The sequence below is a fragment of the Mastigoproctus giganteus genome, chromosome 11, assembly GCF_048544385.1.
Source record: "Mastigoproctus giganteus isolate SK-2022 chromosome 11, ASM4854438v1, whole genome shotgun sequence".
NCBI classification, from domain to species: domain Eukaryota; kingdom Metazoa; phylum Arthropoda; class Arachnida; order Uropygi; family Thelyphonidae; genus Mastigoproctus; species Mastigoproctus giganteus.
The window spans coordinates 140,535,131-140,553,197 of record NC_143585.1 but is presented as its reverse complement, the minus strand read 5'-3'; positions in this window follow the sequence as shown (position 1 = coordinate 140,553,197).

Here is an 18,067-nt window from a genome sequence, read left to right as displayed (position 1 = left end):
CACTTGATGCCATTTTAAATTGTAAGAATTGCAAAATTATTTAATAAATAAAGTCACAATTCAGAAATCACAGAAACACTCTGTATACAATCTGACTGCACGATAGCTTGAGGCAGACTAAGACCGAAACAAAGCGAGTCGGTAGACCTGCAGTTAAATGTTCCGAGTCACGTTCAGCTCGCAAGTCACCGCCTTCTGTTATCTGGGAAAACAGCTATTTGAACACGTTTTCAGAAAGAATAAAAAAACAATTTCCTGAATTTGTTTATAAAAATAAAAATAGGTAATTATCAAAACAATAATGGAAATAGGTAATTATTGTTAATTTTTAATTAATAATAACACTGAGGTTTTGTATAACCTAAAAAAAAAATATGGTCGAGATTAATATGTACATTACTGTATTATTATTAGTCCAGTCCGTTAAATCCGAAATCCGTTATATAGGGGTCCATCCATTAAATCGAGGGTTTACTGTATTTAGATTTCTTTTCTGGAAATTACATACTGTAGTTCAAATATGTGAATTCTAGTAAAGTTAAATCGTACATACCCTAAATTATTTAATGTTTTGAACTATAATACTAGGCATTGTCTTTTGTTCAAGATTTTTCTGCTCTTAACAACTGTTAAAAGTAGTTTTCCAATCCCTCATTAAATTTAGATAAGCTATCAATCTCCACAAGAATAGACGGGAAGCTATTGCAAGAGTTGGTTGGTTGGTTGGTAGGGTTTGTTTTGTTTATTACGGCAACGACGTCATAGGGCAATTTCAATAGTCAATCGCTTCTTGACTAAAGGAAAATTTTCGGACATCTATTCTACAATTCTCTTTCAATTTAAAAGCACACTCCTTGTGCATCTCGTGTGACTAAGTTGAAAGATGCCCTTGGCGTTTATTTTGCTTCACCTTTTCAAGGCCTGAAACAACTCCATCAGGCCATCCCCACCACGAGATGCCCAGTTTACAAACATCATACATTACAGAACTAGAGTCGCTCTTGATAACAATATCTTATTGTACCCTTAAATACCCTTTCCAACAGACCCACATCTTTCTTAAAATGGGATCTTCAAGCCTGTTGGCAGGATTCAAGATGTTAGCTATTTGTTCTCACATCCGGGGTATTTGCGCGAAAACCTCAAATTCCGTACCAGTATCTAAAAGAATAGTCAACTTGGTTAGTGATTCATTCCTTTATATATGAGGGAAGTGCACACATCGCGCATCTAACATAGTGAAACGATGAAACAGACGTGGAAAAATAAGCTACATGACAACCGGCATTAGAATCATAACTTCTGCTTTATCTTCCCATTCTGACAAATACTCTGGGTTCGAGTCTCGTCGGGATAAGAGGGATATTTGTGAATTAGCAGCTGTCTGTTGGATGAGCAGCGCATGGTTGTTTTCTCCCAGAAATTTGCATTTTTCATCCAGGCAAATCGACTACGGATTACCACAGTGCAGTGGTGAACTTCTTGTTATTTGGATAATTCCCAAACAACGGATTTTTAGCTGTAAGACTGATAAAAGGGCAGTGCGCAATATGTCACAGAAGTGCATGTATCAAGAGTCAATTGTAATCAGTTTAGAATTAATTTTAAACTGATTCAATTGTACTATAATCGAAGTAGGTGGCTGCACAATTTTGGAAGTAAAATATTAATATAGTGGGGGAAAAACCTTTTCTCTAGGACCAGATGCATATCTGCTCTTAGACTAAAATAGGCCATCTTTACTTTTTCATCCGCAAAGATGATTAATGCCAAAGGCAAGCGTTAGTTTTGCTTTTATTCACGTAGCTGCAGGCTACAATTAATTGGGTGTAATATGCGAACACACACTGTCTGTTCATGTCATTGGAGGTGCTGCAATAAACGAAGTTACTTTCACACTTCGAGGGATCGATATGTTTCAGAAAAAGGCTGTGGTTTATGTAAAGGATGGAAGAGTCATTTCGCTGTAAACCGAGCAGAGTAATGGATCTGGCCATAGTGCGCTAATGTGGCAGAACGAACTGTGTATAAAATGCTTTACGACTGTTTTCATGGCAGCTTCCAGAACATTCATTTCGCAAATAAGCCGCTACACAACGCTTGGACAGAGGGGTACACCCTTTACCCGGTCATGATGTTTCCACTCTTCCTTCTTAAGTAGTTTACGCCCAAAATGCGGCCTTTGTAATCTCTTCATCATTCACAATTGTATTTGGGAAGAAATTTAAGCTTCCCTTTCGCCAAGTTGCATCAAATTGAAAAGTTACATTCCTGTAAGCATGTCTTTTAACTCTCTAATTTCTTTTAAGTAGTCGAATCATTCCCACATCCTTGATCTTATATTATCTCTTCACTAAAAGGCGAACATCATCGCCTTATATTTCTGACCAACCCTTTATTTTATGTTTTGCTTAAGGCTTTTGGGAAGTTCTCTCCGATTTTAGGTGCTTCTGTTTTAGGTGCTTCTTTAAAGAGAAAGAATTGGCGTATCAGGGCACCTACGCGTTGGAGTTTCATAGCAATTGTATGGCTGTCCAGGGATATCTCCTTGATCTTGCAGGTCAGTGAAATATTGTGAGTAGAAACCATGTTACTCTCATAGGGATGCTTGCTGGTAGTGGTCTTACGATCTTGGCCTTTTATTCCATGTGGAGAAGGGTTGAATTTTCGAATCTCATCAAGATGGGATTCGAAAATTCAGGGGGCTCCTTTCAGCCGAGGTAAGTTGCACGATTCTCCCTCCCACAGAAAACCGACCATAAATACACCACGCTACAGACACAATACAGTGCCCTCCTGGGTAGTACAATTGGTATTATCACCGCCCTCTCCACACCGGGTGGAAAACACCCGATTCATGTGAATGACGCGAGGAATTTTTATGGGTCTTTTTCTCAGCGTCGCTGAATTAGTCTATCTGCATGATTTTGCCTCCTGGAAACTGGAATTTTTCGTTCTCAAACAGCAAACCGACCACAGAACACGCAATTTACAGACATATTATTATAGCGCAGTACGGCCAAGTCGTTGATGCGCCTAAAATTCTAGAACAACGAACCCAACAGACACAATACATGGACACCTCATAGACTTGTTTTCTTTGGCGCAAAATCAAAACTTGGTCCGTTAGGGAATCATTTAAGCAACCTATAACAGTTCTGTAATTGTGCTTATAACGTAGTAGCCTCTACCACGCTGGAAGGCAACTTATTCCAAGGTTCGACAACCCATTAGTGAATCTCATGAGATCCAATCTTCTGTTATTCTCAGATTTTGTGTTCCCTGGTTCGTGCTTAACGCACAAGGGAAAATAAACCTTCCTCATTCATTTTACTCAGTACCTTTTTTAGTGTTTATGCACCTCACTCAGCTCTCCCTTTAAATGTCTGGTTGTTAAACCTTTTAGTCAACACCTAAGCCAATTTTCATCGATTTGCCCTTCATCAATCTGGTTGCACTTCTCTGAACCTTCTCCAGAAGTTTGCCTTTTTTTTATTTAAATAAACGAATAAATGAAAATTTAAATCAAACTAAGAATTGTTCATTATTCATCTGCGAGCGGCGATGAAGAAGTAGTGAAATGAAAATGTGTTATAATACTCGGGAAGTTAAATTGTTAGTTGTGATTCTAACTATTCTATTTAAGTTAAGAGTGGATTAAGGTTAAAACAAAGATTCAGCTGCGTGTCAGCGAGTATTTAATAAGCGATATTTAAATGAAATACAAAACTATGAAGTAGAAAGGTTGAGATCTTTTCTCTGGGAGACGGCACAAAAGTTTGCAATTTTCCACATGACCACTCCACCTCTGAGTTACCATCGTATTTGAAGTGCCCAGTGTCCGATTCTCATTAATTCAATGATACAATCGTGAGAGTTCCCTCACGATGTACTTTACTTTGTCTGTCTATAATAAAGTAGTATTATAGAGAATATTGGAAAGCAGCCTCTTCCTGTAGGAACAAAGTTTACAGCCGATTTATCAATTCTAAAACCAACTTTTTAATTCTGACAAAAGGAGAAAATTAAATTAAACTTTTGAGGATCGTTTTTACTAGTTGGAAAGAAATATCCCGCTAGAAATATTCGGTTAATTCTTTCCTTTTTCAATTATTCTATTTCGAAACGATATTTGCCTTTTATATACCCGCGAGGCTGTATTTTCGAAGTCAAACCACATTTTCTACTTTAAACGCGCAGCTGGTGTGCTCTTTAAATGTACAGCCTCGAACCAGAAGCTTTGTTTAAATTTGATGGCATACTAAAGAGAATTAAGTTACATTAATCTAAAATAAGTGTTCATACAAACGTAGCAACAGAATGATCTCGGTAACAGGGCCAAGTCGGCGCGACAAAAATAGAACAGCCGGTGACGTCACACGCGGTGAACATGCAGTATGAAGAGATGCAATTACACTTTGATACACACGAAAATACATTGCCTCCGATAAAACAGATCGTAAGACGAATCTCGGGGATCAATCGAATTGCCACGCTGCGCTCATTACTTAGGGGGGTTTGGCATCGTAAAAACTCCAAAAGTTCCCTTTCCTCTGGTTCCAATCGTAATTTTGTGTCTAGTGTGTAACTGTAATGACACAATAAAAAATATCCAAGATGAGACACCGAGTCGACAGTCCACTCGTATGAATCAGCATTTGTCCATTAAACTGCTGGTTCATATTAATGCGGTGTAGTCATTGAACACGCTGTTATTGTCAAAAAAGAAACGTTAACTTTTCTGCGATTTTCACTTATTCTTTTGATGAGTTGTTTTTGATTTTTAATGTTGTTTATTTGTGACGTGCCTCTACCAGTTCCATCTCTGTTCACTGCTGTTTCTAATACAGTTTCCATAGCGCGAGGATCACTTAAAATAATTTGAAGAACAAATCGTATTGTGAGATCGTGTTAAGTTTAAACATAGCGCGAGTTTGTAACGACACGTGAAACTTGCCAGTAGATATCCAGACTTAATTACAAGGGGCAGTGACTGAAAAAGAATCGTGTTCTTGTTAGTAAGGTTGACTTCAGTGTCAGCTACTATTGCTCAAGAATATGTAACGGTTCAAATGAAGTCAAGAATAGGCGTATTTTGACTGCGCTTTAAAAAATATATATATATTTTAATCATTGGAATACATATTGAAGAGACGAACACCAATGGAATGCATGCTTATACAATATCAGAAAGAATATTAACGAATGTACTTCAGAGAAAGAAAAAAAAAACAATTTCGCAGAGAAGGATAAAAACAAGTTAATGTACGCAGAGCGTTGCATCTCAGACGCTTTCGATTTTTATTTTAAATTAACCGCTTTTTTGATTCTACCGTGATTAATGAAGTGAAAAGTAAATAACTAATTATCTTGTTACCAATTAACTGATAATGTATAAAAGTAATTATTTTCACTTCAGTGCGCGTAGCTCATAATGTAATATTCACTCCAGGGCATTTGTAATGCTTTATTTCCTCCTGGATTTTAAAAACAATCGAAACGCATTTCAAGTTCTACTGCGCGGGATATAATAAGCAAATATGAATTATTAGTGTTTTATACAAACTGAATTGATTTGTAATATCGTCTACAAAATTTGATAATAGGCCGTGTAAATCATTTAAATCACGAAAATCATTTAAGAAAGAGGAACGTGATATTGGGATCTGAATTTATCTGAGGGATACGATTCTCTCGATGAAAGACTTATTTTTTTAGGGCGTTTAATCCTTTCAGAGGATTTGAAATTGGATAATAACAAACTAATAAAGAAAAATGTGTGTTGTAAGAAGGTTTTTAAAATTAGAAGTCGTGCCTTTATTTAATGAAAACAAGAGATCCATGTAAATACCAGTTTGACATATGATATTGAAATATTAACTAACACTTTCTAGTACATAAATAAGAAGTCTTAAGTTATGATATCATAAGAAGTTTAGGACTAAAAAGATTCAAACGGCAAAAAAATTCAACTGACATATAAGTAAGTGCATTAAATGCGCTAAGTTATATGTCAGTTGAATTTTTCAGAGGTGTGAGGTTTTTTAGCCATAAGACAGTAGGTTTTATGGGCCTTTTTCACAACGCAGCTGAGTTAGTCGGTCTCAGGCGAGGATAGCATGGTATTACCTCCTGGAAACTCGGGTTTTTCGTCCAGCAAACATAAAATCAACCACAGATAAAGCGCAATTTAAAGACATTATACACGGATCAACATGGCTTAGTCGCTGATGCTCCTAAAACTGTATTACAAAAACACCATCAACTGTTTACAGACATTTTGATAATGTAGTAAAATATACGTCCGTTATTATTTATGGTTTTATTTTATTTAGTTTCACGACTTTTATATTAACTTAATTTCTATCTAGATATGTTTGCGCGTCCACGCCACGCACCATAAGAGGTATGGCTGTTATTGAATACCACAAACAACAAACACCATCCAGAGGTCCCTAAGCAAGTGGCATGCAGGAGTATAGTAGCACACTCGCTTGGGTTTACCGTAGAGCCTACGTCGGTACTAAATAAAAGTACAATAAATTGTATTCATTGTCAATGATTAGTCGCAAAGTCTTTCGATCAAGTGATAGTGAAGGAGTAGAACTTTTAGAGATTCGCACGGTATTGGTTTTCTTTAAAGTGGTTAATCAGAAGAAGGCTGGAAACCAATTAGTGTAAACTTAGCAAAACAGTTGAGAAAAAAAAGCAACTGTATGAAAAATACCGTGTGGAGTTTTAGGCGTACGCTTCAGTATTTGGACTAAGGTTGAATTTAGGAATAAAAAATAGGTCATGTGCGCAACTCGCACAGATGTATAAAACTTGGTAAAAACCATACGAACTACCAGACTTAATGAATTGGCAAATTATGACCAAAATAGTCAATGCTCCAGAAATCCAATAAAAAATCTCCAGAATAGACAGACAACTAACTCTGTCTCTGTAACAGTTAAAGACACAAACTGTATATATTTAATAATATATACACACAGTGGCCAAAAAATACGAACCTTTATTCATGGATTCTGTAAGCTGCTTTAGTGCGTTTTCATCTAATTGTAACCATTCTTCCATCAAAATATCGTGTAGCTGTGACAAAGCTGAAAGAAGAGGACTCCGTGGCAAATAGCGCTCTCTCTCTCTCTCTCCCCCCTCCATAACCCAGACTTTCTCAGTAGGAAAGAGATCAGATGAATGTGGGGGGGACTGAAGAAGATGGTGGAAATCTGTGCATGATGAGCTGTTGCATTTCAACCCATTCTTGCATGATGCGCTGTTGCATTTCAACCATAACGGGGCCATCACCTTCGGGATAAAAGTGTAACATTGCAGGATGCAGTAGATCTAATGCAAAATTCAGGTATTTCCTGGATGACATTTGACCTTCCACCGGTATCGACGGACCCAATCCGTGCCAACAAAACATTCCTCATACCCATGCCATGATAACGCTTCCAGATTCTAGGGTTGTCTTAACAAGGCAAGCAGGGTTTATCGCTCGGTGAGAGGTTATCGCCATACTCTCTGCCTACCATCAGTGTGCAAAACAAAGTGTATCGCGATTCGTCTGACCACATGACTTTCTTCAATTGTTCCACTGTCCAATCATGATGTTCTCGGCACAACTGCAGGCAGAGCAGATTTTTCTGCTCTGCTTGCAGTTGTGCCGAATTGAGTAGGCGACTGTCAATACCCAACGCCTGCGCCATAGTACGGATTGAGATAGGGTATTTCTAGGCTTTTATTGACTGCAGATTTTTTTTCCTGCGGGGGTTACGCTCTTAAGTATTGTTTTTCTTCCACATTTACGCCTTTCAGATGGAAGAACCGCTTGTTTTCCATTCATTAAAAACCTTTAAGACGAATGCTTTTACGAAACCGGTTATGTCTTTCGCTTTTTGAACGTGCACCCACCATAAGACCTTTATGAAAGTCTGATAGAGCACACATTTTTCCCCCATTCTGGCTTCAGACTATTGAAGTCGAACAGCCTGCGCAGTCTTTATACTCAACGAGGCCACACGTCATTACCCACATCACAGTTTTCTTTGCTTTATTTGAATTTCTTCTGTCTGTGACTGTCTTCATACAAAGGTGCGTATTTTTTTGCCAATGCGTGTGTAATCGTTTATATATTTTTAAATAAATATTTAAAGATTTTTATTAGGTATTTCCAGTTTATTCTGGGTCTTCACATCCTTTCACAACAACCTTCAGCATAGCTCAGTTGTTTTTAAGAATTGATCATCTCTATTTAATATACGAAAATCATCCTTCTGTCAAAGAGAGAGAGATATTTTATTTTAAAGACAATCTGTGCATAAAGTGTAATGGAATAAAGTGAAGATGTAACGTAATTCGCGTGCTCATTTTCAGTCAACGCTTGTTACATATTAGTTCCCCTGTCAATATTGCACTGCCCTGAATAGTTCGTAAAGTTGTAAAGCGAAAAATAGTGTAAACATGCGTACTGACACCAATACGATCTTCTCATTAATATATAAATAAATACAAGAGTTATGGAATCTCCTTACCATTTTAAAAACAAAAACACGAGCGCTTAAATGTCATTATTTATTCACATTTGCACATCCAAGTAAAGAAAAAGAGTTCATCGAAGAATCAGTCTGATAATCATCATTAAATGTGTTAATTAAAAAAAGAAAGGAAATCACTCACCTGCTTTCAACATATCTCCCCATTCGCGACGCCCGTCTGCCAGCCATCGTCAAAGAAGATGGTTTTCAGAAATTCTTTTAATGTCAACCTAAAAATAGAGTAACCTGTAATTTAAAGTAGACTAATGATCTCCTCCAACAGAAGCAAGAAACAAGCTTACAGTGACAGGTTTCCCTGTGATCTCTACCCGTTCCTTTAACATCACTGCAACTGGGAGTCCACTTAATCGTTCTATAAATACTACTGGCGCTGCAGAAATAGCACTAGAAGATGTCTGGTTTTCTGTCAGAAACTTGTTTGCTCTAACAATGTAACTTATGCTACTTTACCTTTTGAATCTTGAGAACCCGTGTCGTGGTTGACAAACTGTTACACTAAGAAATAACTTGGAGTGTGCATCATGCTCCCTTAATCTTGCCTCTTCCATCTATTATGGAAACTTATTGCTACCACCGCAGTATTTTCATAGGTTTTTGGGATTTGGCAGACCATAACCTGTTGTAGTCCACGGGCGATTCATTTATTAATGGGCAAATGCTAAATTTCAAAAGGTTAGAAGATAGAGAACCAAAAACCTCTTAATCCATCAGAGAAGTGGTAATAACCAAACCAAAATGAATAATGTCGATGACCAGTTAATCATAATGGAATCTGAGTTGAGGAAACAGTGGCTATTCTTATTGAAAGCCACCTAAGATAAATTAGAAAACTAATTTTTCCGTTGAAAAAGCGCGTAGCTCTTTTATTTAAATCTTTTTATAACGTCCCAAATATTTCAAAGTAGGGCACTTCGTGGGACGAGAGAGAGCAAGACGTTTAGTACCACAAGGAGAATAAAGTTTTCAAGAAACCTAAAGAAACTTTACGAGAAACATTTCTGGTTTAATTTTTGTATGAGGCGAATCTTTACAAAGCGCCTTTCAGTGTACAAAGGGTACTGAAACGAATTAGTTAGTTCGTTTCAGTACTCTTTCAGTACTACTTGTAAATTTTCACTAAGAAGTTTAGCACGAAGGCTAGAACTTTTCTAAGAAAGTTCTAGTCTTCATTCTAGACCTTCTCTATACAGAGAGGGTATCAGCAAATGATGCAAGAAAGCAAGCTTATGGAGCATCAGTCCAGCAAAAAAATAATCCCATTTCACCTATCCATTCCTCCCTCCAATAGTTTGTCTATGAATCTATTAAAACTATCCACTTCCACAACAATGGATGGGAGCTTGTTCAAGAAGTAAACCACGCTTGGCTGAAGGCAAACTTCCGCACATCTATTCAGCACCCATCCTTCCTCATTGATGCCCCTCATGTGCGTAGTCTGAGCAAGAGGAAGAATTTAATCAGAATTGAGCTTGCTCAATCCATTCCAAGCCTTATACACCTCAATCAGATCACCTCTCAGGTGCCTAGTATCCAGACGATGCAATTTGCAGAACTGGGCCCGTTCTCGGCAAGAGCATCCCTTTGTTCCCCTCAAAAGTCTCTTGCCCTTCTCTATAACCGTTCCACGAGCTCTATATACTTTCTAAAATGAGACCTCCAGACCTGTACGTAGTACTCAAGAGGTGGCCTGACCCATTGCCTTATACAAAGGAATAATCACCTCCTTATGCCTGTTAGCAAAATTCCTGTATATCATTGCCAAAACCCCATGAGCTGTCCTGGCAGCCTATCTGCACTGCTCAGAGAACTACGTATCTGACTGCACAATTACCCCAGGTCATTTCCATTTTCCACTACCCCTAAGTGTACTTAACACACATTTGATATATATTACTCTGGATTACTGCTACCCATATGCAGTATTGCACAAAGTATCATCTGCAGACTTAGACATTAAGCCTAATATACCCCCAGCATTAATAAATACAGAAAACAATAACGGGCCCAACACTGAACCCTGTGGGACTCCACTAATAACATTAGTCCATGAAGAGTGATGCCTATTGATAACCAAATTGTCTTTCCCCCTCAACCATCCATTTATCCAGAGCAGTGATTTTCCCTTAATGTTACAATGCTCCAACTTGTACAGCAGTCTTTTATGTGGAATCACTATCAAAAGCTTTCCTGAAATCCAAGTATATGATATAAGAATTATTTTTCGCATCCAGTTCCTTTGACACCGCATCATAGTATCTAATCAAATTGGTCAGACTAGATCCCCCCCCCCCACTTAACGATCCCATGCTGTGACTAAAGTATAAATGCACTATTGTCGAGATGGTTCCTGAATCACTTCTTTAACCAGTGATTCCATTATTTTACCTGGAACAGAAGTTAAACTAACAGGTTTGTAATTAATCGTGTCACCCTTTGATCCCCATTTATGAATTGGGAATAGATTCGTACATCTCCAATCCACAGGAACCTCTTCTAATACCAAAGATGTTCTCATAATTATGGCTAAGGATTTACTTTACTTCCTTTGCAGCCTCCCTTAATATAATTGAATAGATCTCAGTCCACTCCAATTGCTTTTTTTATGTTTAACTTCGATAATTTCTCTTACACGTTCCTACCGGTATTACAAAATCATTTAACTCCCTGTTAGAGTTTAATAAACTTCTAGCATCCATTTCCCTAAAGAATTCCTCATGTGTGAATGTAGATGCAAAAATCCTATTCAATTGTCAGCCTTGAGTAGGATCATCAACTTGAGCAGATCATCTATATCAAGTGGAGTAATGTGATTTATCCTTTTCCTTCTCGTGTTTCCATAAGTAAAGAAGTCTTTGCTGTTTTTCTGTGCATCCTTTGCCAAAGATTTCTCGTAATCTGCTTTCGCTTGTCTAACCTCCTTTGTGACTGATTGCAGATTACTTTATATCTAACATACGCTTCTGTATCACCTGATAATTTATGTGGGGCAGAGAAGGAAAATGCATCCCATGCATTATTCTTTCTGCCACATGTCTCATTAGTTCATCTGACATCTATTTACGTCTAAACCTTGAACTATAATTCTTATTGGTATGAAAGGTCTAGTAGTTTCTTTAATTATTTCCCTTAATACTTCTTATTTAGACTTTGTTGGTAATGTCATTAGTTGAAATTATTGTATATCATTTAAAAACTGCTTGAGATTAATGTAGTCTCCTTTACAAAAACAAAAACCCTTCTCCTTTACCCTTGTTAGGTCTTTAAGTAAATCTCACATCACTACAGTGTGATCACTGCTAGTGATGTGAGGAGAGGCTAGTGTTTCCTTCATCTGCTGATTCTTCATGCATGAAGAATCAACAATATACTCCGGTATTACTCCCTCTTGTTGTCTCTGCAACATGCTGCTGTAGAAAACAATCATCTAATAAATCCACAAGAGTGTAGCTAGTGTGAGAGTGACAAACCTACAAGTTCCAGTCAATATCTGGAAAGTTAAAATCCCCCATCACAAGACATTCTGATTTACTGGACCATTGTATTTCTCTGTGCCGTTGATGGTTGTACTCGTCACAATCATTAGGCATATAACACGCTCCTATTGTCCTTTTTGTTTTCCCAGTGTTTGCCACACCAAACTGACTCTCAACATTGCTCTGGCTAACATGTCACCTGGATGCACTTCCTTAGATTTTATGTGCTTCTTAACTAAGAGCATACTCCCTCTCCCCTCCTTTGTTTCTGCATACATTGTACTCCCCATATTCAAATTCTGTATCCCTTATATCTGAGTGACACCACGTCTCTGATATCCGCACAATCTGTATTTGATGACTTGACCAGCCCTTCAAATTCATGAAATTTATTTACTATGCTCTTCCTATTAGTAGGAGCATAGTAAATAAATTTCATTAATCTACAACGTGAATCTATCGGTTCTACAACATCATCATACCAACTATGCCAAATATCCTCATACTCTTTACATTGAACATACACAAAAACAGTCTCCTTCGCTGTATCATGTCTTGTTCCAGATGTTTCCGCAAACATCAAACAAGTAGTACATTTCGTAAGACCATGATTAGGAGGACATCCGCCCTCCCCTCATTTATCTCCTGAGCCACAGCACTCCTGTTACTTTGAGTCCTTTGAGGCATGATTTACGTTCAAATTCAATTTACTATTACACTGAACTAATATAGTTAAATTCAATAACAACACTGCGCCGGTTATGTAGCAATAATACGTATTACGTTATCCAGTTTACGTTATTAAATACATCTTATGATATCAAATTTTCGTTTTATGTATTACCCTTCATGTGTGAATGTAGATGCAAAATTGCTGTTTAAGGTTTAAGTTAATTAGAACAGATAATACAATTATCTAAAGGCAACCTACGTGATTCGAACTTTCCAGATTCATTTTTTTATGAAAACTCCAAACACGAAAAGGTATCAAAACCTGTAGTACCGTGAATGGGTCGAAAGAGAGGGGAGGGGTGGGGAGGAGATGCTAGAAACTTTGCTCTGCAGACTAAACATGGCTTTTACCGTGTTTTACCGCAATTAAAACAATAGAATTCTCCTACTGCAAACTACAGTGGAGAGAGAGCGAGAGCGGGTGACATGAACCAAATCACCCCCCCCCCTCTCTCTTTTTATAAACTCTCAGCTTGGTATTTATACTGTTGTCTTGTGAACCTACTGGAAAAATTCTTAATTTCGCCTGGAAAGAAGCTGTAGTCGTCGGGTTCTAAACATTCAGATATGCAGCTGAGATAAAACACTGACGCACAGTTAATGCAGCTAAGGTTCTTAAGGACTTCGTAGGCAATAAGCACTGTTCCTATCTGAGGGCAGAGTTTAGCTCATCTTAAGTTCTTGGCAAAATGTGGCAACTTGCATTTCGTCTACCAGAGGCAGCTCGGGAATATTATATAGGGATGACAATTTGGGAATGGAATGGCCTGGATATCTGAAAGATATCCAGGAGAAGAATTTCATGTGAAGAGACCTGGATATCTTTCAAATATCCAGGTCTCTTCACTTGAAATTCTTGATTACTCAAAGCCAAAGAGAAAATCGTGCAGTCCAGTATGCATCTCTAATAGTTTCATACGTAGCTTTAATGTTTTCACTCTCTCTCTCTCTCTCTCTCTTTCTTCTCGACTAGGTAAGGGATCTACAGCTATTAATTTTTAAGTGCCCTTTTTATATGTTGGAGGGCTGATATCGGGTACTACATTCTCTTCAGGTGTAGCATGGTCCATAGTTTTGTTTGGGCTTAATCGAACTCTATTTTTTGGTGTCCCGATTGTAGCGCAATTCCTGGAGAACATCGCAACCTCCACTAGTGGTTATCCCATTTCCATCTGACGATCATTCAGATGGGAATTGCCTATGTTTTACAGTCCTGTAAAAGAAAACATCAGTTTCTTGCCTTTTAGACGATCGCATATCGCAAAACATATTAGTTTTTACACACGAATTTGGCCCCAAACAGTAGGAAAGTTGTAACTACCTTTAAGCAAAAATATATATTAAGGTATACAAATGTTAACATGTATGTTTATCATCAACGACTGATGGGCAATTCTGGCAAATTCTATAAGGGCAAGTGTCCAGGTGGGATGGTGGACCGGCTAGTTTGGAAAATCTAACTAATAACTACGAAAAATATTTTTACCATTGTAACTTCCCTTTACAAAAATAATATACGTTGTAAAATATTATCTGTGTGAGTATTATACAGCTTGCCGATTACCTATGCATAACGTTTTCAGTCTTTGTTTTCTCTTAATATTCTTAATTCTCCGTGGATTTATTAAAGACATGAAACGAACTCGTTTTATACAAGCTGAACTTTTTTATTTTTTTCTTGATATTTCTTCTTAACCACTCGTTCTTTAGCGGGTGGTTTATATATATAAATGGGTGGTTTACTTAAAATACCAAGGTCGATTTCTTGTTCCACTCCGTTACTGTACGTATCTTTGTATGGAATAATTTCGTCCGAAGGATACCAGTTAGTAATGTCGAAATTGAAAGCATCGCGGTGCTGAGTACTGGCAGATGCGATGACAAAAGCTACAAAACTTACTTTGTACATGTTACTAGGGAGTTGTGACAGAAAAATCAGAAAGTAGATATAAATTATGCCGGAGGAAGGACTCAATGAAGGAAGTGAGGAATTACAGTGGACGAGATATTCAAATATAGGCCAATGGAGGTCAGATGAAGATTTAATGGCAGTAAAAGCTAACTTTAAGAAAGTATTTTAAATATTATATCATCCTAATTTCTCACAGGGGGGTTGTGATAGCACAGAAATCCCGAGGAGATAAATAGATCACAAAGCGCACGTCAGACAGTGAAATAGCTGTCAACAGAAGTGAGCAGAAATGGGCACAGTTTTCAAGGAATGAATCGCGAATATGGAATAGGAAGCAGGAGGAATGTGGAAACTGTTCTCACAAGCAAACGATCTGAAAAGAATTAACATCTAAAGAATTAACATCTAATGACCCCTGGAAAGGGAAATAATAAGTAGAGTTAAATAGCTTGTATTAAAATCGTTCCAAGTGGCACATGAGGTATTCAAGAGACAAACTCTTAGTATAAGATGGAAATAATGTCTTCGAGGATAGATAACAATATGAGATTAACTCTGTATTGAATATATTAAGCACCAGCTATGGATTTCCGAAAAAGCTAAAATATAAGGGACCTTCAATATCACGCAAAATGGAAACACATTTTGCTAACTTACCTCACTGATTCGTGAAACAGTCAAATCAGGAGAACGGACTTGTCTCCATGAAAAAAACAATCGCAGAAACTTCATAATCCACTCTCTAAACGTAGCCACTGTTTTAATCTTATAATAACTCATTTATATTTAGAAGTCTGAATATTACCTCCTGTTTTTCATTACCAGACTCTCAATCATTTTTCACAACTGTCATTCGTTTCACTTGATCGAATTTGTCACTATATTCTTCTATCCGATTTAAAGATGGATTTACAAATATTCCTTACCAGAAACTGAAAATTTCTATTCTACAATCTCTCATTTTTTACCTCCTTTGATTCAAAATCGAAGTAATGAGATTTTGAATAATTTATTTTCCGAACTTATCTCAAATCTACTTCATGTGTTCAGATTTATTATTATTTATTAAATTTTTTTGTTTTCCTTTGGACCTTGATTTTCTTTAAATTTTATTTATCTAACAGCAAGGGCCTTGTAAAATCCTGGCTTCTGCTGTCAATCGGACATTTTACAAATTGTTCATTTCCCTACAAAAATACGAGATATTTCTATCGTCGTCTTTTGATCTTTTTCCTCACCAACAGTCCTCGCCCCGAATGCCAAACAAGTGTCCATAGCGATTTCCAAAGCGATTTGACAGCGTCTTCTCTCAAATTGATTAAAAAGAAAATTAAAGTCATTCAATTTACAAAGTTATTTCATTTTTAGCTCCTTCCAAATAAACAAGTAAGCTTCCTATCAAGAAAGGAAACAACTTTCCTTTTGTATACATAGCTAACTTCATTAACAGACCAACCTCGTATTGCTTGGTCAATGTGACACCACTCTTGCCTTATCGAAAAAACATGGACTCCTTAATTACAGCGACGTAGAGCCTAGGTGAAGAATCATCTTTTTTTTTTTTTTTTTTTACCTTCCCGCTTTAGACCTACTTACTCGCTTTCGCAATCATAGATTCTTTATCAACGAAACCTCTTAGCATCTCTTATAGTCAAACGAGGTTTTCTCAAATCTCCTTGTGGAAACATCTCATCCCAATCATTCTAGGCAACTCCCAAAGCAAACGATCTTTGGAGGCCTTCCAATTTCTGTAACTCCACACAACATTAAACACCTCTAAAGGGGTATCATTTCGGAATTGGACCTCCTTGATGTTCCCGAGGAAGAAATTACTGAAGAACTTAAAAGCACAACGTGTCATCAATGCTAAACGAATAATGACGAAACAGGATAATGTTCTTAATCCCACAAGGAACATTATTCTTGCCTTAGACTCGAAATCTCCCTTCGTCAGTTAAAGCTGGCTGCCTTTCTTGTAAGATCCGTCCACATATTTGAAATCCATTTATAGTAAATGCTCTAAATGCCAGAAGTATGGACACTCCCAAACGCAAGTCAAGATATTGCTATTTGTCCCTTGTGTGGGTCCGAAGACCACTACGTCTGAATTCACTGCTGTAACACCACGATGTCCCAATTGTCAGGGTGCTTATCCTACATATTCCACAGCTTGTGAATCATGGAAAACGGGTAAGAAAATTCTGAAGTATAAGGTAAAACAAATTCTTATACTAAGAAGCACGCAAACAGATAAACCTGATGTCTTCCAAATCATATGCCAATGGCGTCAAAGACAGTAAGGAGTTTTCAACACAGACTGATATTATAATTCCTGCTAAAATATTTTTCTCAGTGGGTCAGATCCGTATTCATGGTTGGTGAGACACTAACAGCAACGAAAAAAAAAAAGAGTACATCAAATTTTACTAATACCAAGCCACCTGACGATACCCGTTCTCCCCCCCCCCCAAATCAGAATCGTTAACAAAGGAGAAAGATCCAATCCGACAGTGAGGAGAGTCCTGCTACATGCTGATGACAAGGTAGGTGTACCGTCCAGTATTACCAAAACGAGACATTTAAACAGGATCGAGGGGAAATAAAGCAGTCACACCAATCCACTAAACCTAAAACCAAATAATGTAGAAAATCATTCAGAGGAACTGTAGAGGCCTAAGAAGCAACCTAAATGAATTAAAATAGTTAATGCACCAGCATGATTCTGCCATCATTGGTCTACAGGAAACATTTATCGTCATTTTATGGTTGCCAGTTCTCTTTATAATCTACCAGACGCGAGCGAATTCTTAAATCTGCGGCAAGAGGAGGCATAGTAATTTTAGTTCGTAGAAATCCATCCAAACCCATCCAGCTATGCACTTCTCTAGAAGCAGTGGTCGTCCGCATTATTCTTGCAGTTATTTTCACTCTTTTTTGCTTTTTATATTTTACCAAACGTATAATGCTTCACTGCAGAACTTTACAATCTATTAAATCAACTGCCCTACCTCCTATGTCTTCTTGGTGATCTAATGACTCAACCCAATTTGTGAGGTTCTCTGAACATGAGTCGTAGAGGACAGGTGATAGAAACTGTACTTGCAATCAACAGCTAACATTACTGAATACAAGTGTACACACGTATGTTCATCTGCCCTGCTCGAAGATCTAGCTCTGCTCTAGACCTGTCCATATGTTCTTCGTCCAGTTATCCTGGAATTGAGTGGACAGTGTTAACCGACCTTCAAAACAGTTTCACTTTCCTATACTCGTAATTTGAAAAATATAGACTGATACAAACTAATTGTAGATGACTCATCAACCAGTGCAATATCATCACTTTGTTTATTGGAGGCTTAAAATGGTGGAACCCAAGTTTGGTCTCCAGA